The 21,228-nt window shown below is 38.1% G+C and overlaps 1 pseudogene; it reads left to right on the plus strand.

Moving 5' to 3' along the window:
• The first annotated feature begins 4,830 nt into the window (after positions 1-4,830).
• LOC148573191 (uncharacterized) lies at positions 4,831-6,030 on the plus strand (annotated as a pseudogene).
• The last annotated feature ends 15,198 nt before the right edge of the window (positions 6,031-21,228 follow it).

Below are 21,228 nucleotides of genomic sequence, written 5' to 3' on the forward strand. Positions count from 1 at the left end.
ACCATTGGAGATGTTACTATTCAAAGAGCTCTGTGTGATCTTGGAGCTAGTATCAACCTTATGCCACTTTCAGTGATGAAAAAGCTCGAAATTGATGAGGTAAAACCCACTCGTATTTCTCTTCAACTTGCTGACCTTTCTATTAAAATTCCTGTGGGGGTTGTTAAAGATTTACTTGTGAAAGTGGGTCCATTTATTTTTCCTGCTGAGTTTGTCATATTGGATATGGAAGAGGATAAAAAGTCCTCTATTATTCTTGGAAAACCCTTTTTAGCTACAGGTAGCGCTCTGATTGATGTGCAAAAGGGTGAACTAACCCTGAGGGTAAATAAAGAACAGGTGGTCCTTAATGTGTTTGAAGCTATTAAATACCTTAATGATTTTGAGGGTTGTATGAGAGTTGATGTTGTTGAACCACTTGTTCAAGAGGTGCTAGAAGCTGAGGCACTTGATAACGTTCTGGATCCTCTCTCTAAAGATAATTTGCTTGAGATTGATGACTCACCACCTAAGTTGGACATGACAATCAAGCCTAAAGTAGAGGGAGAAGTCACTAAGCTTGAGCTAAAGCCCCTGCCTCCTTCTTTGACATATATGTTCCTAGGCGAGAATGATTCCTATCCAGTGATTATTAGCTCTTCCTTGAAACCTGAGGAGGAAAAGGCCTGATTACTATGCTCAAGAGTCATAAAACAGCTCTTGGGTGGACCATTAGTGATATAAAGGGGATTAGTCCAACCAAGTGTATGCACAAGATCCTTCTTGAGGATGATGCTAAACCAGTTGTGCAACCACAAAGGAGGCTAAATTCAACCATGAAAGAAGTGGTCCAAAAAGAGGTAATGAAACTATGGGAAGCCGGCATTATATACCTTATTTCTGACAGCCCTTGGGTGAGTCCTGTGCAGGTAGTTCCCAAGAAAAGGGGGATGACAATGATTAAGAATGAAAAGAATGAGCTAATTCCCACAAGAACCGTCACAGGATGGCGAATGTGCGTAGATTACAGAAGGCTCAACACTGCTACAAGGAAGGATCACTTCTCCTTGCCTTTCATTGATCAGATGCTTGAGAGGTTAGCTGGTCATACTTTTTATTATTTCTAGATGGATATTATGAATATAATCAAATTACAGTGGACCCTCAACATCAAGAAAAGATAGCATTCAGATTTATGTCCTTTTGGAGTATTTGCTTACCGGAGAATGTTGTTTGAACTCTGTAATGCCCCGGAAACTTTTCAGAGGTTTATGCTTTTAATTTTTTCTGATATGGTTAAAAAGTTTATTGAGGTATTTACAGATAATTTTTTGTTTTTGGTAATTCTTTTGAATCATGTCTTAAGCATTTATCTTTGTTCTTGACACGGTGCCAAGAATCAAATCTTGTTTTAAATTGGAAGAAATGTCATTTTATGGTTACAGAAGGTATTTTTCTTGGACACTGGATTTCAAGCAAGAGAATTGAGGTTGATAGAGCAAAGGTGGAGGTGATTGAAAAATTACCACCACCAACCAATGTTAAAGCAATCAGGAGTTTCTTGGGTCATGCAGGATTTTACAGAAGATTTATTAAGGATTTTTCTAAAATTGCTAAACCATTGATATTCCTTTTATCTTTGATACTAACTGTCTGCATGCCTTTGAAACTCTGAAAGCAAACATGACCTCTACTCCCATCATAGCTTCTCCTGATTGGGATTTACCATTTGAGTTAATGTGTGATGCTAGTGACTATGCTATAGGAGCTATTTTAGGATAGAGATAAGGCAAGCGTATACACGTCATTTACTATGCTAGTCGCGTATTACATGATACTGAAAAGAATTACACAACCACAGAAAAAGAATTATTAGCTATTGTGTATGCTGTTGATAAGTTTAGGTCCTATTTAATTGGTTCTAAGGTTATTGTTTATACTTATCATGCTGCTTTAAAGTACCTTCTAACCAAACAGGATTCTAAATCAAGATTGATCATATGGGTGCTGCTCCTTCAGGAGTTTGACATTGAGATCAAGGACAAAAAGGGGTCAGAAAATCAAGTAGCTGACCACCTTTCCAGAATTGAACCTGAAGAAGGAATACAATCACCCACAGCTGTGACTGAGACATTCCCAGATGAGAAACTTTTTGTCATTCAGCAGGCTCCATGGTTTGCAGACATTGCAAATTACAAAGCCATGAGGTTCATCCCCCAAGGAGTACAGTAAACAACAAGTTAAGAAGATACTGGCTGATGCAAAGTACTACTTTTGGGATGAACCTTATCTTTTTAAAAGATGCTCAGATGGTATAATCTGTAGGTGTGTCTCAGATGAGGAAACACAGCAAATTCTTTGGCATTATCATAGTTCTGATTATGGGGGCCACTTTGGTGGTGAAAGGACCGCTTCAAAGGTCCTTTAGAGCGGTTTTTACTGGCCAACTCTCTTTCGGGACTCAAGAGCATTTGTGAAGAACTGTGATAAATGTCAGAGAGTTAAGAATCTTCCTGCCAACCATGAGATACCACAGCAGGGGATTCTCAAGATTGAGCTGTTTGATGTGTGGGGTATTGACTTCATGGGACCTTTTCCACCCTCATACTCCAACACTTATATCTTAGTAGCAGTTAATTATGTGTCTAAGTGGGTGGAAGATGTGACTTTGCCCACCAATGATGCCAAAGTGGTGATGAGCTTTCTCCAGAGATATATTTTCAGCCGGTTTGGTATCCCAAGGACACTTATTAGTGATGGAGGAAGTCACTTCTGCAACAGACAGCTGGACTCGCTTCTGCAGAGATATGGATTCCATCATAAAGTGGCAACCCGCTATCACCCTCAAACAAGTGAACAGGTTCAGATTTTTAATAGAGAACTCAAGAGGATTCTAGAGAAGACCGTCAGTATCTCAAGAAAGGATTGGTCTAGGAAGCTTGATGATGCTCTCTGGGCATACCGAACAGCATTCAAGACTCCTATTGGCATGTCCCCTTATCAATTGGTCTATGGTAAGGTCTGTCACTTGCCAGTTGAGTTGGAGCATAAAGCATACTGAGCGATAAAGTTTCTGAACTTTGATGCCCAAGCTGCAGGTATAAAGTGAATGCTGCAACTGAATGAGCTTGATGAATTCAGATATTCTACTTATGAGAATGTCAAGCTCTATAAAGAGCGAACCAAGATATGGCATGACAAGAAGATTTCCATCAGAGGGTTTCATCCTGGTCAAAGAGTGCTTTTGTTCAATTCAAGGCTCAAGCTCTTTTTCGGGAAGCTGAAGTCCCGGTGGTCAGGACCATTTGTGGTAACTAAAGCATCACCGTATGGTCATGTGGAAATTCAGGAAGAGAATTCTGACAGAAGGTTACAGTAAATGGCCAGAGGTTGAAGCATTATCTTGGAGGCAAAATTGATCGCCAGAGGTCCACTTATCTGCTGACTTACCAGAACTGACCATCAAGCAAGTGACGGTAAAGAAGCGCTTGTCGAGAGGCAACCCGATGTTTTTGTATCCTTAAGTTTGGTTTTTACTTTAATTTTTTATTTATTTAGTTTTGTTTGGGTTTCTAATGTTTTTCCTTTGTTTTATGTGTATTTGGATCATGCAGAGTTATTAGAATAGAAATAGGTACATTCAGACAGAGTTTCGAACACCCTGGAGTAGTTTGGTGCGGACAAGGTAGCGCCTAACTTCAGAAAGTGAAGTTAGGCTCCACATGAAGACCAATTTTGAAGGAAAGCTGCTGGAGGGGTGGCGCCCAACTTCACTTCTTGAAGTTAGGCGCCAGTTGTGCGTGCTTTTGGGCAATTTTCTACTAGAGGCTTGGCGCCTAACTTCACCTTCTTGAAGTTAGGAGCCACATGAGGCGTTCTTGGAGGATTTCTTGCTGCCAGCTCCGCGCCTAACTTCACTTTTATGAAGTTAGGCGCCAGAAAAAAAAATTTGAGGTGGTGCCTAACTTGAGTTTTACCAAGTTATTGTAAGGGAGGCATATCATACAGGAGGCCTAGCGCCTAACTCCACTCTTCTCAAGTTAGGCGCCAGGAGAGAAGCAAACGCGAAGTTAGGCGACGAGATCTCCAAGTTAGGTGCCAGCTTTTTTGTTTTGCCTAATTCCTCACCGAATCACGTGAATCTTGAACCAAATCCTTGTGATTCGATCCCCCACCCCTGCACATCTTCACTTTCCCTTTTCTCTTGTCTTCAATTCCCTTTCCAGCCCCTCCTCGTGACTCCAGCTTCTTCACCCTTTCATTCCCCATATATCCCCCACCCCCCTAACCTACCCGTGACTCCCTCTTTCAATCCCCAAAGATTATCCCCCAAACTAAAGCCCACCCGTTACCGAACCCCCTCTTCCCACATCCCTCTATATAAAGCCCCTCCACCATTCAAGCCACACACAACAGCACTAACACACAACAAACCATTCCATTCCCACTCCACAATTCTTTTCCAAAACCCTCTCCAACTTCCTTCGGACACAATCCCCCCATCTCATATCCTTATATCCCTCGTCCCCAACCCCCTGCCTATATACACATGTCCCATCTCTTAATACAACACCTCTCTCCTATTAATCCCAACCCCTCTTCTATACACATCACTACCCCCTTCTTTCATTACCCCTCCCCTCTGTCCGTCCCCTCGTATTTTCTTTTTATTTTTATTATTCTTTTATTCAGTTTACGAAAAAAATTCAATTTAATTTTACTTCATTATTTCAGATTCCGTTATCCTCTACTCTCTGTCTTCCTCTTTGTTCTTTTCTATTTTGCTCGAGGATGAGCAAAGTTTTAAGTTTGGTGTTGTTGCTTAGCTTGTAGTGTTTTCTGTTCACTATAATGGCACCAAAAATTATTGAGTCCTCAAGGAAAAGGAAAGGCAAAGAGCTAGCCACCAGTTCTTATAATGCACAGAGGTTTCGGTCCAAACTCCATGAGGAACACTTTTGTGAGAATACTTACAAGAAGGTTGTAATTCCAGAGGTGAAGTTTGTGCTTCAACCGGATGAATATCCGAAAATTCAATTTCAGATTTAGAGGAGAAGGTGGCAATTTCTGTGCAACCCGGACACTAAGGTTGGAAAATTAATGGTCCAAGAATTCTATGGCAATCTCTGGGTCACTTACAAGGATGTTGACGGTGTCAATGAAAAGAACTATCAAAGCTAAGTGAGAGGAAAGGTCATTAATTTCTGTCCAAGAAGCATCCGAAAGGCCCTCCATCTGCCACCTCCGGATCATACATCTACCTGTTATAGTGAGAGGATGCACAGAGATCAGCAACTAGACCAAGTACTTAAAGAAATATGTATTCCGGGTGTTCAGTGGAGAATAGGTTTAGAAGGGACACCGAACCAACTGAAGAGCACTGATTTTCTTCCTAAGGCTAAGGGATGGCTAGACTTCATCCGGAGGTCTATCATACTAACTAGCAACCGGTCCGAATGCACTATGGACCGGACTGTCATGATTCACTGTATCATGAAAAGAGAAGTGGTGGAGGTAGAGGACATTATTCCACAACAGATATATAACATTGCCTCCAATCCTCTTAAGAAGGCTAGGCTTAGTTTTCCACATCTGATTTACCGCCTATGTGAAGCAGTAAAGGTAAAGGTGGATAACGACTTTCCCATTCTTGTTGAGAGGCCAATTACTAAGAAGACCATGGAGCATCTTAGGGAAAATCATAGTGTCCCCAGAGAAGATCAAGTTGAGGAGAAAGCTCAACAGGACCATCCTCCATTACCTCAGGGACATTACTTTCCGCCTCAAGAATACTGGCAGCAGCTTGTTTTTTCTATTGAGCAGATGAGAATAACATAGGATAGCCACTGGCAGTAGTTCAATTCATCCATGGAGCATATGAGGGTGACACAAGACAACCGCTGGGAGTATCTCACCTCCACCCTTGATCAGATGAGGGCAGCCCAGGATACTCAGCGCCAAGAGCTTTCCCAGCTGAGACAGGACTTTGGCCGTCTGAGAGGACCATATGGACCACAGTTAGAGGAGAGAAATCCCCACCATGGAGACTGAGGTGGTTTAGTCCCTTATTCACTTCCTATTTTATTCTGCTATTATTATGTTATGTTCCTATTTTCTGCTATTTTGTCTTAGTTTCTGCATGATCTTTGGTTATTTCAATTCCTAGGTTCTAGTTTAATTTTGTAATTTTTAATTCTGTTATTTGCTTTTAGTTCTAAAAAGTTGTCTCATCTACCGCTCACTGAGCTTGAATCCAAAGATAAAAAGAAAAATAAGTGATGTATTGCATGAGAAATTGAGTTTATATTAAAGAGTAGTCTTATTTACTTAAATGTGATGGTATTATCTATGATTTTGAATGCATGATATGAACAGTACATATTTAAATTTGAATCAAAGGATGTTGATGCATGAGGAACAAGAATTTAGAGAACTATTATGAATTCTCTGAGGTAAACAAAAGCTTAATCCTTGAAGCAAAAGAAACAGCAAAAAAATAAAAATAAAAATAAAGAAAAGCAAGGTCCAAGGCTCTGAGCATCAATGACTAGGAAGGTCAAATATGATTAAAAGCTCAAAGAGCTGTTTTCCTAGTCATATGCTTGTGGTGTAAATGTGTGATAAACCCCAATTTTGTAGTTTATCTTGTGCTTAATTTAGAGAATTTTATCAACTTATCTCTCATTTATTCAATGAAATAGCATAGTTTTGTAATTCTCCCTAAATTTGTGCTCAAGAGTGAAAACATACTTTTTAGGCCTTTAATTTGCTAAATTTAATTCACTTTAATTCTATTCGATGCCTTGATATGTTTGTTGAGTGATTTCAGGTTCATAAGGCAAGTATTGGATGGAAGAAGTGAAGAGAAAAGCATGAAAAGTGGAGAATTCATGAAGAAATGAGCATTTGGAGAATTCAAGGCCACGCGTACCCATCATCCACGCGTACGAGTGAGAAGGATATTCATGGCCATGCGCACGCATCACCCACTCGTACGTTGATGCACCACTATTTCGTGATAGATTTTATGCTGAATTGAGTGGATTTTATCCATTATTCTCACACTTATTCATACAATTCACATGTTTTACATTTTTCTTCATAATTTTGTGCTATGATTGAAAACGTGCTTCTTTGGCCTTAAATTCGCTAATTTTAATCCTCTCTTATTACCACTCGATACCGTGAAATGTTTATTAAGTGTTTTCAGGGTTTATAGGACAGGAATGGCTTAGAGGATGGAAAGGAAGCATGCAAAAATGGAAGGAACACAAGAAATTGAGAATTTCAGAAGCTGGTAGCGACGTGCACGCATGGACGATGCATACGCATGACTGGTGCAGAAAACAAATGACGCGCTCGCGTAGATGACGCATACGCATGACTAGGAATTCTTTTGACGACGTGTACGCGCGGCCGACGCGTATGCGTGACAAAGCGTCACGTGCTGCAGATATTAGAATTCACTGGGAGCGATTTCTGAGCTGCTCTGGGCCCAGTTTTAGGCCCGAAAATACTTATTAGAGGCTGCATAGTGGATCTGGATGGGGGAATGAATCATTCATACTTTTATTTAGAGACTCTTGAGTTATCAATAGTCTTTTGTTGAATGGTAATTGGACATTGCCGATTAGCTTGAACTTCACCAAAGCTAGTCTCTCACTATGAGTTGACTAAGATTTGTGAACTCAGATTGATTGTATGCACTTGACCTTCCTCCATTGGTTAGAGGTTAACTAAGTGAAGGCAATCCATATTTACCATCACAATTGATAATGATAATAAGGATAGGACTTCTAATCCTCTTTCCTTGTTAAGAGCTTTCGTAGTTATTACTTTATTTTCTTACCATTTTTACTCTCTTGTCTCTTAATTCAAAAACCCCAAAAACGTTTTCCCAAAATCAATAGTAAGTACACTTCCCTGCAATTCCTTGAGAGACGACCGATGTTTAAATACTTCGGTTTATTTTTATTGGGTTTGTATTGTGACAAACAATTTAAACATTGACTGAGGTTTAGTTGTCGGTTTAGAACTATACTTGCAACGCGATAATTTTTGTCAAAATCTTTATCGACATTTTTCCTCCGTCATACGTGTGAGGAGAAAATCTGCCAGCGACGCACACGCATCGACCACGCGCACGCGTGACACTGATCACGTGACCTCATTAAAGTGAATATGCTGGGGGCGATTTATGAGCTTTCCAGGCCCAAGTCCAACTCATTTTTGAGGCTATTTCATTCAAAATTCAAGATTGGACAAAGGGAGGAGCAATTAGATTAGGTTAGCATCATGTTGTAGGTAGTTTTCTAGAGAGAGAAGCTCCCTCTTCTCTCTAGAATTAGAGTAGAATTAGGTTAGATCTCCTTTAGATTTAGGTTTAATTCTTGTTTTTATCTTGATTTCTTTACAATTTCTTGTTCCTACATCTTCATTCTCTTAGTTTATAGTGTTAATTTCCCTTTTTATGCCTCTTTTATGTTGATGAACTCTTGTTGGATTTGGATTTTCTTTAATGCAATTTATGTTTCCATGTCTTTTATTGCTTTCTTGAGTTGTTAGTGTTAATTTATTGCATTGGGTGGTGATAGATTTTATTATTCTTACAATTTTATCATGCTTTCCTTTTATGCCTTCCAAATGTTTGACAAAATGCTTGATTGGGTATTAGAATAGTTTTTTAGCATTCTTTACTTGGAAAGAGAAATTAGGTGCTCTTAAGTCATCAATACCCAGTTTAGATTGGTGATCTAGAGTTGTTAGTTAATATTATTTCCATTGACTCTAATCTCTTGCTAATTCAATTAGTGAGTTGATTAGGACTTTTGGATTGAGATTAACTAGTCTTATTTGACTTTCTCTCATGTGAAGATAACATTATACCTTCTTCCAATGTTGGAGATTACTAAATAGGATTAGCTCTTATTAATTATTGTATTATGATTGATGACTAGGATAGAAAGTCTATACTCTCAATCCTTGCCATGAATGTCTCTCTTTATTACTTGCTTTATTTAGTTGTTTGCTTTATTTTCTTGCCATTTAATTTTTTGTCCCCTTATTTGCAAACCATCCCTTGGATACCATAACTAATAATGTGCACACCTCACTACAATTCCTTTGAGAGACGACCTAAGATCTAATACTCTCAGTATTTTTATTGGTTTGCACTCGTGACAAACAAAATTAAACATTGATTGAGCATTACTTGTCGGTTTGGAACTATACTTGTAACGAGATTATTTGTGTGAAATTCCTAACCGGTGGTTTTGCTCATTTCAAGTTTTTGGCACCGTTATCGGGGAATTGCAATGTGTGCTTGTTATTGATTATTGTATATATGTCAATATTGTGAATAGTTTAATTTTTGATTTGTTTGCTAGTTTTTGTTAGTTGTAGCATCTTATTTTTCTTGTTTCTTGTTAGTTTTTGTTTTCATTTTTCTTGCTACTATGAATTATCACCACTTTGGCTATGAGTTTGGTTCTAACTATGTTGTAGGGAATGGACGCTACAATGAGGATATACATCAAGGATGGGACAATCAAAGGTGGGAGGAGCCTCAAGTATTTGATCAACCTTCATGGCAACAACCTCCACCAATGTACTATAATCAAGAGCCATACCATGATGCATACCAATCTAATGTATGTGGTGGACCTCCTTGTGGTTATCAACCACAACCACCATATGCTTATGGACCCCCTACTCAACATTGTTATCAACCCTACTCACAAGCCCCATACCACCACTCACCTCCATATGATCCTAACCCAAATCCACCATACCAACAACCATATGAGCCATACTTAGAGCCACCACCATTCCAACATCAATATTCTCAAGAACCATCAATTCCATATACATCACCTCCATACCCTTACTAAGATGAACCACCTTCCAATTATGAACCCTTTCCTCCAAACAATGAACTCTCTCTCCCACCACCTCCTTCAAGGGATGAAGCGCTCCATACCTTCTTGCAAGAACAACGAAGAGATATTAGCTCTTATATCCAAAGGCAAGAAGAGCAACAAAAGGAGCTAAAGAAGATAGAAAGCATGGTGGCTACCATGACTGAAGCCGCTAACCATATGGCCTCCTACCTAAGCTCATATATTCAAGACACTCCCATTGACAAATGTGGAGGATCAACCAAGGAGCATAGTGAGGGAGCGAATTTAGAGCTTCAAGGTGGAGAAGAGAAGTTGAAGCAAGAAGTGCAACAAGAGGAGGGACTAGAGACAATTGAATCGGGAGGAGTGGTTAAAGAATTAGGAGAGGTTGATCAAGAATTGGACTCAATCATTGATGAGTTCTTGTCTTCACTAACAAATCACCTCGAAGATTCCATTGAGCCTTCTTCCATTGAACTTAAAAGCAATGTTAAGGAGGGTGCGCAACCTCTAAGGCACATGGGGAATGATGAAGAATTGGAAGAAGTTGAGAAAGCAACAAATCTTCCTTTTTATGATGATTCCACACCAACACATGTTCCTTTGGTATTTGAGGAGTCTTCTTCCATTAAAGTTGAGGTTGATGTTGAGATAAGTTCCACATTACCTCCAAGTTGTGACATGAAGAATGGAGAAGAGCTAGAAGAGGTTGGTGAAGAAGAGATTGAATTGGAAGATAGCTACCAAGAGGAAGAGGCTAAAATTGAAAAAGCTTATAAAGAGGTGGATGTAACCAAAGAAGAGCACAAGGGAGTAAACCTCGCATTGTCAAAGTGTGGGGAGGTCTCCCTTTCTAAGTCACCATCATCCTTTACACCATTCAAGTGGGTAAAATTCATATCCCTTAGCTTTCTTATTCCACTTGAATATGGGTTGCTTGAAACGGATGGTCAACTTAAAGCTCTTTGTAGAATGAAAAGCAAGAAAGGGTAGTGGTAGGCATCATGATTCACGGTTCATTGTGGTTGAAAGCTCAAGGTTAAGGAGCAATGGTTGGTGTAGAACCAATTTGCATGGATCTCGGAGGATGTTTGGGCGCCTATATGAGAATTCTATGTGCTTGCCACCCAGATGGAATCATGATGATCAACTTGAAGACGGGTGTGAAAACAAAGTTTGGGATCCCGGATTACAAGATGAGGATCAACTTAGGAAGGTCCAAGCTTGTGAAGAACTCCATCAAGGCTTGATGTAAATGATTTGGAATGTTGGATTTTATTGGAGATTCAAGCATTGGTGGAAGTTCAAAGATGAATTCAAGCACAAGCCACCTTGATGAGAGCTCCCCATAAGTCCAACTTAAGGACAATAAATAAAAGTGCTAGGTGGGAGACACCCCACTATGGTAAACTCTTTTCACTTTTCTCTTTTTGTAAATATTGGTAAAATAAGTTTAGTTTCATGTTTAGCTTGGTTTGTTGAGTTTATTTAGTAGTCTAGTATGTTAAATAAGGTTTTATGGTGTTTTGGTAATTGTTTAGAGGTTTGGAATGCTTGGTTTGGTGGAAAGAATTGGAAAATTTTGAAAAACAGAGCAACCAGCCACGCGTACGCGTGACCCCCAAGTTTCCAACACCTCACGCATATGCGTGACCCCCAAATTTTCCATGCCCAGTACAAAAACCAGAGAGTTGCGCGCGTAGTGTGCTGAAATTGTGCCTCTAGCACAATTTTGACCCACGCATACGCATCACCTATCTCTCTTCACCCACGCGTACGCGTCGACGATGTGTACGTGTCACCCCTCATTTCTGCCATCCACGCGTGCACGTGACATGACGCATAAGCGTGACCCCCTGCCCTGTTCCACTCACTTCTTTTCTTCTCTTCTTTCCATTTCTTTCCTTCTCTTCTCTTCTCTTCTTTTTCTTCCTTCTTTTCAACCATCATCTAACACTACCAATCACCATCTATCACCATCTCTTTTAGTTAGTTAGTTAGTTAATTAGTTTGATTTATGTTTATTTTTCTGTTTTTCATTATAAGTGTTTGATTATTAACCTTGTTTGCTATCTATTGTTGCTGATTACTAAAGATGTTCTTTTAACATCATTGTTGTTAATTTTCATTGTTGGATTTCTTTATTGAGGTTATAAATTGTTGCTTGGTTTTGAGTTCTTAATGCTTAATTTTGTGCATACCAAGTACTTGTACATTGCCTTCAAGCTTCACAAATCTTTTGAATTGCATGTTTTGGCCACCATGTGATTTGATTTCATTATCTATGATGAGGCAATTTGTGTATTATCGATGCATTTTTTGTTAGGTGATACTTGTTTATGATTGATCTTCATTTACATCACCTATTTCATGCATTGAGATTTTGGAATTATGAAATTGGATCGTAAGCTTACCTAATTGCATATTTTTGAGCTTTTCAAGCTTTGTGGACCATGCTTGCTATGTGATTGAGTTTAATTTCTATCTTCTTTTTCCTAAGTTCTATAGCACCTAGGTGTTCCACCTCTATGTCACTTAAGTGTTGCAAACAAACTTCAATATGTGTCATTGTTTGATGTGTGGGCTCTATATTTCATTTTGTTCATTAAAGTTACCTTGCACATCAATCAATGTCTATTCATTATCCAATTCACAATTGCTTGATTTTTGCTTAAATGTTTTTATGCTTCTTCATTCCTTGTTTGGTTGTCTTAACCAATAAGTTTTCTTTAAAGTATTTCAAGCACACTAGAATGAGTGAAGTGCATGCTTCTTTTGTGCAGTTGTGACATAGCTTTAAATGCTAGTGTGTGTGTTCTAAACCGTGCGTAATCTTAGAACTCACACACTATTCTTCCTTAATGTCACACTAATTCACTCACTCCATTCTGGTGGTTCTTATCTCATTCCAACAATCTATGCTTCCTTGCTTGTGCATTTACCTGTCTCATTATATCCTATTTCTTATTGCTCGGTATGATTTGTCATAAGAAAAAATGGAAGCGGGAAAAAGAACACGCAGCAACCGGTTGATCCACCAGCTGAAGGTGGCAATCCGCAAAGTTGCCGTACCCCCTTGCTCATCTTTGAATGCACCGAGGACGGTACAAAGTTTTAAGTGTGGGGAGGTCACCCGACCGATCGGGCGTTTATGGGTGACAAATTTCTAATCCCAATATTTTTGCATTTTATTTTTAGCTCTTTTAGGATTTTTTTTGTTGCATCGATCTTCTTATTTTGCATATATATATAATAAACTTAGTCAAAATAATAAAATTTTTCAAGGATTTTATCTATAGGACACCCCAATTAATTTGAAAAAAAAATTTAGAATTTGCTTGAATTATACATTGTGGAACATGTTTTGAACTAAGAACACATAAGCATGTGAGTTTTGAACCTAATTGTGTGGTTACATCATATAACCTTTATTTTCCATTCTTGTATGTATTATTCTCTTTCTATGATTGTAATCTTTGATTTGTTTGATTCTTTATGTCCATTATTTTGTGTATGAATGCACTTATATGATTGAGGTCATTGTTTCAAATAGCTCACTTACCCAAATAGCCTACCTTTTATCTTCCGTTGTTAGCCAACTTTGAGCCTATGCTAAACCCCTTTTGTTCTTAATTTTAGCACATCACAAGCCTTAAAGCGAAAAACTATAAATGTCCCTTTTTTGGATCTTTGATTAGCTTAGACTAGTGAGAATATTTATCATTTAATTGTGGGAGAGTTGGGAGCATTGGGTAGAGATAAAAGTGTGTTTTTATATTTTTGTCAAAATTTTGAGAATGGGGTACATACTCATGTATTAATTAAATGTTAAACCATATGCATTGACATTCTTGTATATATTTTGGTTGAAAAAAAATGAGAAAAACAATAAAAATAAAAGAAAAAAATATAGAAAAAAAATAGAAAAAGAAAGAAATAAAAATGGGACAAAATGCCCCAAAGTAAAGTTCAATAATAATCAATGCATATGTGTTGTGATAAAAAAGAGAATTCATGACTTTGTGAAAAAGTGAAGAATGGGTAATTAGGTTAGCTTTGAATTGTATAGGTTGTAGGTTAGGTAAGAGCTTAGGTTAATCAAAAATTCAAATTTCAAGCTCACTTAACCAAATACAATCTTACCTTGACCCTAGCCCCATTACAACCTATGGATAAGTCCTCATGATAATTGTATGCATGCATTGAATAATTGTTGATTGTTAGATGAAAAACAAATCTTAGAAAGCATGATTAGAGGAGAATTGAGAGGATCAACCCTATATACTTGAGCGACTAGAGCGGATACACATCCGGTGAGGGTTCGATTGCTCAATTACATGTTTTCACCCATGATTATCTCTTTTCTTTCAAGTTTGTAAATTCTTCTTAATAACTCAATTCAATTGTGGATTTGACTTGGTTGTTAATACCTTTAGCCCTCATGTTCATATATGCTTTCTTGGAAATTGATTTATTTTGACCAAGTAATTGCATGCATTTAAATAGAATGCATTCAGATAGTTTATTTGCAATGAATAAATATTGATACCTTTTGTTTCTTTTTTTAGTTTAGCATAAGGACATGCTTAGTTTAAGTGTGGGGTGGTTTGATAAACCCCAATTTTGTGATTTATCTTGTGCTTAATTTAGGGGATTTTATCAACTTATCTCACATTTATTCAATGAAATAGCATGGTTTTGTAATTTTCTCTAAATTTATACTTAAGAGTGAAAACATACTTTTTAGACCTTTAATTAGCTAAATTTAATTCACTTTAATTCCATTCGATGCCTTGATATGTTTGTTGAGTGATTTTTAGGTTCATAAGGCAAGTATTTGATGGAAGAAGTGAAGAGAAAAGCATGCAAAGTGGAGAATTCATGAAGAAACGAGCATTTGGAGAATTCAAGACCACGCGTACATTCACGCGTACGCATGAGAAGGATATTCATGGCCACGCGCATGCGTCACCCACGCGTACGCGTGAGGAGGAAATCTACCAGCGACGCGCATGCGTCGACCACGCGCACGCGTGACGCTGATCACGTGACCTCATTAAAGTGAATACGCTGGGGGCAATTTCTGAGCTTTCCAGGCCCAAGTCCAACTCATTTCTAAGGCTATTTCATGCAGAATTCAAGATTGGACAAAGGGGGAAGCAATTAGATTAGGTTAGCATCATGTTGTAGGTAGTTTTCTAAAGAGAGAAGCTCCCTGTTCTCTCTAGAATTAGGGTAGAATTAGGTTAGATCTCCTTTAGATTTAGGTTTAATTATTGTTTTTATCTTGATTTCTTTACAATTTCTTGTTCCTACATCTTTATTCTCTTAATTTATAGTGTTAATTTTCCTTTTTATGCCTCTTTTATGTTGGATTGGATTTTCTTTAATGTAATTTATGTTTCCACCAATTCCATGTCTTTTATTGCTTTCTTGAGTTGTTAGTGTTAATTTCTTACATTGGGTAGTGGTAGATTTTATTATTCTTGCAATTTTACCATGCTTTCTTTTTATGCCTTCCAAGTGTTTGACAAAATGCTTGGTTGGATGTTAGAGTAGTTTTTGAGCATTCTTGGCTTGGAAAGAGAAATTAGGTGCTCTTGAGTCATCAATATCCAATTTAGATTGGTGATCTAGAGTTGTTAGTTAATATTATTTATATTGACTCTAATCTCTTGCTAATTCAATTAGTGAGTTGATTAGGACTTTTGGATTGAGATTAACTAGTCTTATTTGACTTTCTCTCATGTGAAGATAACATTATACCTTCTTCCAATGTTGGAGATGACTAAATAGGATTAGCTCTTATTAATTATTGTATTATGATTGATGACTAGGATAGAAAGCCTATATTCTCAATCCTTGCCATGAATGTCTCTCTTTATTACTTGCTTTATTTTCTTGCCGTTTAATTTCTTGTCCCCTTATTTGCAAACCATCCCTTGGATACCATAACCAATAATGTGCACACCTCACTGCAATTCCTTTGAAAGATGACCCAAGATCTAATACTCTCGGTATTTTTATTGGTTTGCACTCGTGACAAACAAAATTAAACTTTGATTGAGCATTACTTGTCAGTTTGAAACTATACTTGCAACGAGATTATTTGTGTGAAGTAAAGCTTGAGACAGAGCATTTAAATCACGGCTAGGCTCAAGGTGCAAAGCACCAAAGAAAAGAGAATAAAAGAAATTTTGCTGTGTTCAAGGATTAACACAAGGTAAAAAGGCCAGAGAATTCATAATATTATCCTGATTCTAATTCCAAATGACAGTGACATTCCTCTGATTCAAAGGATAGTGAGATGTCAAACCTATTCAAAATTGCAGTATATAAACTCCACTTTAAGAAGAGACAGGAGCTTAATTGAATACTCACTTCTCATACATATTCACATCCTAAGTTGCAATAGTTTTGATTGCTTGAGGACAAGCAACAATTCAAGTTTGGTGTTGTGATGCGTGAGCATCTCTCCTATCTTTTCCTAGTAAATTTGCATTTGAATTTGTAAGTTTAATCAAGATTTAAATACTTTTTAGTCACTTTGAATGCTCCTTTGAGTTGTGTGTAATTCTATTTATTTCAGGTAGCATTCGGATGGATTTAACGAAGTTTTGTAGAAAAAGAGAAGAAAGTGAATGATGTTATCAACTATGAACTCCTTGCACTCTAAAGGACATAACTTGCGCTACAGAGATCCAATTGACGTGATTCTAGTGGCATTAGAAAGCCAACTTTCAAAGCTTTTTAACGATGTATAATAGTATACACTTCTTATCCAGCATACATGGCCATACTGGCGCCTAACTTGGCTTTTTTCAAGTTAGGCGCCGGAAGAAGAACTAAAGCTCCATATGCTTGCTACCAAGGTGGCGCCTAACTTGGAATTTCCCAAGTTAGGTGCCAGATGCAAGTTAAAGCTCCTTTTTGCGTGCTGCCTCATCCAAGTCTAACTTCACATTTGTGAAGTTAGGCGCCAGCCTAAGAGAACCAAGTGGTCCCAGTGCCAATTGAAGCAAGCAACGAAGATGTTATTTAATTTTGATTAAAACTTTAATTTATTTATAAATAGGAAAAGATATTATTTAGTTCTAGAAAATATATTTTACATTACTTAAGATTAGATATAAAAGGGAAAAGAATCAGCCCTTCGGGCTCTTCTCTTCTCTCGGACCTCATTCCGCAATTGAAAGTTTTTCAGAATCCTTGTTTTCTCTCTGAGCCATGAGCAACTAAACCTCCACTGTTAAGGTTAGGAGCTCTGTCTATTGTATGGATTGATACTATTGCTTTTCTATTTTAATTCATGTATTGATTTCAATTTCAAGAATTTGTTTTCGTTCTTCATCTTATAAATCTGGGTGGAAAGGAAGTATGACCCTTATTCTATTTGAGTTCTTGTAAACCTTGGAAAAGTAATTTACCTAAACAACAGCTTGAAAACAAACTCTCCTAAATCACTAATTATCTGGACTTAACGAGATATGTGACATATAATCCTCTTATATTTGGATAATTAGGGTTTCTGTGGCATATAAACTAGAATTAAACTTAACCCTCTAACCGGAATCAAGTGACCAAAGAATTGGCGGTTGATGAAGGTTAGAGGAGACTAAAAAGGTCTAAGGAATTAGGGTTTAGTCACATAGTTTGCAATGAATTGAATCTTGCATGATTAAAATAGTTGGTAAGAAAAGTTAATCTGGAAGATAAACATCTCTGAAACCTTAACTGTTTTACTCATATATTTCATAACTCGTTTACTGCTTGCTTTCTAATTTCCTGAATTTACTGTTTAATGCAATTAAAACCCAAACACTCTTTTCTACTTGTCTAACTAAGTATATCACTCAATCATTGTTGCTTAGTCCATCAATCCTCGTAGGATCGACCCTCATTCACTTGAGGTACTACTTGGTACGACCCGGTGCACTTGCCGGTTAGTTTATGGGTTATAAATTTCGCACCAGTTGATTACAAAGTGGCTCTTTAAAAGATAGTTTTCCAAAATTTTTCTCTGTTTGAAACCAACAAGGATCTATAATAGGGGACTGTGGGTTCTGGGATGGGTTAGAGTGGGTATGGAGCTTCGAATGGAGGAGAGAACTATTCCAATGGAAGTTAGAGTTGCTCAACCAACTTCATGACAGGATACTGATTGTAAAATTATCGGTTGATAGAGAGGATACAGTTATATGGAAATTTGGCAAAAAAGGTATTTTTTTCACTAACTCATTTGTACAGGTGCTGCAGAAAGAGACTCTCCCGGAGGACATCATAAGTTACAACTTCACTAGTACCATATGGAGAGGCTTAGTCCCTCCAAGAGTTGAACTTTTTTCATGGTTCATTTTAGTTGGCAGGGTCAACACGAAAGAGAGACTAAGTAGACTTAGAATTATTAATCATAATGATAATATCTGTGTTTTGTGTAAAAAGGATATAGAATTTGTGCATCATTTATTTTTTGGCTGTGAGTTTACGTGGCAGGTGTGGTGTGCTTGGCTGACGTGTGCTGGTAGAGCTTGGACCATGCCGGGGACTGTTAAAGAGTTTTTTGAGAGTTGGATTGGAGTACCAAATTGTAAGTCTGAGCAAAAAAAGTGGCTGATAGGTTTCTTTGTAGTTATTTGGGATATTTGGTTGGAACGGAATAGCAGAATATTCCAGAGTTCAGAGACAGGTGTTTAAAAAATTAAGACTAAGTCTTTTTTGAGTTACAGGGTATGAAGTGGTGTTGATCTGTTTGGTTGTTAATGGCAATGTCAGAGATGACAATCAATTATACCTTTTTATTTGTGTTTAGTGTCTCGTGCTTTATTGTGCTCTTTGTTCCTATATGCTCTACTTCATTGTGTTGAGCTCCTTTTATTTTAAAAAAAAATTGGTTTGTTTTGTAATGTCTATAATGCTATACGATAATTATCTCATTTTAAAAACATTAATGTGATAATAAACTAATTGAAAGTGATAAATTAGGTGAAACTTATGTATATCAGAATAGAATAAAGCTTTACATATTAAAAGTTATTATTAGGGTCTTACACCTTTGATCAATTACTTGCTGAACCCCAATCCTGAATGAAGAATTTATAGTTCTATATTTTTGTGGGCTTGAATAGAATTTATGCAAATGACCATTAGTAAAAAGAACTTTATAGATTAAATGGTTAAATGTCTTTATATTAACGATACTTTTAACAACTAGTATTTTTATTCATAATAAGTTTTTGTCAACAATCTGCCACAAGATATTTCGAAGAAAGAACTTTATCACTTGTTCCATTAAACAGGACGAATCAATGATATTTATCTTGCTCGTAAGGTTCTTTTGTTTGCGTTTGTTCGCTATACAACGAAAGGGGGGCTGTGAAGGCTATATCAGAAATGCATCAAGCGTGCATAAGGGGAAAGACAATCTATGTAGGTGAGTCTAAGTATAGAAGGCCTATGGAAGGGAAGAACACTGGGCTATGTAAGGAAGACATTGCAAGATCTGTTGAAGAAAGTAGGCAACCTCAGAGAGAAAAAAGTCTTATAAGAGTGGAAGAAACGAAGAAGGATACCTCTGTCAAAGACCCGCATGAGAATGGCTGGACGAAGAAGATTGAAATTCCAATAGCAAAAGAGAATTTCGATTGGCTGCTGAGGAGCTTGGTCGGAGGAACGACGACGGCCATTGATTTCAAATCGTTAGAAAGAGCGATCAGCAAGAACTTCCCTCAGATTGTTGAGGTCAGAGAACTTGGAGCATATAAAGCCTTATTAGTTTTTGATTCTGTGAAGAACGCAGAGGAAGCGTATACCTTCAAAATGAATAGCTTTTTGCAATTTTTTCATAGCGTTTGGCGATGGGAGGAATCAGAACGCAGTGAAACTAGAAGAGTTTGGTTAGAATGCTATGGAGTGCCCCTACACGTTTGGTAAGTGGATACATTCAACAAGATAGGCGGCCTATGGGGGGAAGTAGTAAAATATGATGAAATGACAAAGTCCGCCTTATCTTTCAGTGTTGGCCGAGTGTTAATTGACACTTGTGTGTTTGACAACATTAAATAATGGGTACATATCACTGTGGGCACTAGTGACTTTGATGTCTTTGTAAAGGAGGTGGGATGTGAGATATATGGGAAAAAATGCTTGACGGAAGATGCACTCACTGGGCCGACGTGTGGAAGCTCTAGTTCACATGGTGATGAAATGGTGGCCATGGCGGCAATGTGGGATCCGGTGGCTGAGCTAATCATGACACGGGCTAACGAAAGTGATGAAGATAAGGGTAGAATGGTAACATCATATACTTTTTTGAACGAATGCAATCAAGAGCATTTAAATCCGTATCAATTGCAGAGGATAACGGATTCTTTCAGAATTAAAGAAATTAATGGGGATGCTGATTGTGAGAATTTTGAAGATTGTACGGAGATTGAGTCGGAAAGAATGGTTACATAGGTTTGCTTTGATCAAGGAAGTGGGTCCAAGAATTTTGAAGTCAGGATCAAAGGACAGGAAGAGAAGGGTGTGTGTTTTACAAATAACAAGGCTCAAAAGGAATGTTATGAGTCAAGGATCCTTCTGGGCCATCAGGTTGGTGGGCCACCGTAGCATAACCAATTAGGCCTGCACGTTCAACAAGATAGATCTACTGAAGGTGGGCAGGTTCGAATGCTGCTCATGGGATCCGGTTCGGTGCAGGTGGGGCCCTCCCTAGTGAATGCTGAACGGTGCACTAGCGTAGCGCTCCATCCCTAACGCGCCCAAGTTCACGCCGCTACCAAGGATAGTTCCTCACGTTCTTTAGCGCTGCGAGGTGGCGTGATGCGTGTTCAAGGCTTGCACGGCTTGGAAGCTAAGCAGGGGGCAATTGTACTATAATGGAGGAGAGGTTGGTAGTGCCAAACATGGTGAAAGGGTACAACCAAGGGCTGGACGTGGAGGAATTGGCTGAAGGAAGAATGGGCCGGGCAAACCAAAGGGGCCAAATATTGCAATTGCAAGAGCAGGAGAACGATGGGGTAGTAGTAGCAGGTGAAGACAAAGCCATGAAACATGAGAACGTCAAAGAACGGGCTACTGAGGATATTGGATCTGAAACAGGAGCAGAAGTCACAAATCAAATTGCTGACTAGGGGTTTACGGAGGAAGGACAGATGGCCGAAAATAAGGAAACGTGGAAGTTAGCCATGGAATCTGGTGCGGTTTTTTAAGACGAAGAAGAAGACATTATGGCGATTTTACAAAGCCAAAATGAAGACCTTGCAGCAAAGAGAAAGATAGCAAAACAGAAAGAGGAAGCTAGGAGGAGCAGGCCTAAACAACATAACAAGATGTGTAAAATTTCGTTTAA

Source organism: Arachis ipaensis, chromosome B2 (assembly GCF_059453495.1).
Source record: "Arachis ipaensis isolate K30076 ecotype BB chromosome B2, ASM5945349v1, whole genome shotgun sequence".
Lineage (NCBI taxonomy): Eukaryota > Viridiplantae > Streptophyta > Magnoliopsida > Fabales > Fabaceae > Arachis > Arachis ipaensis.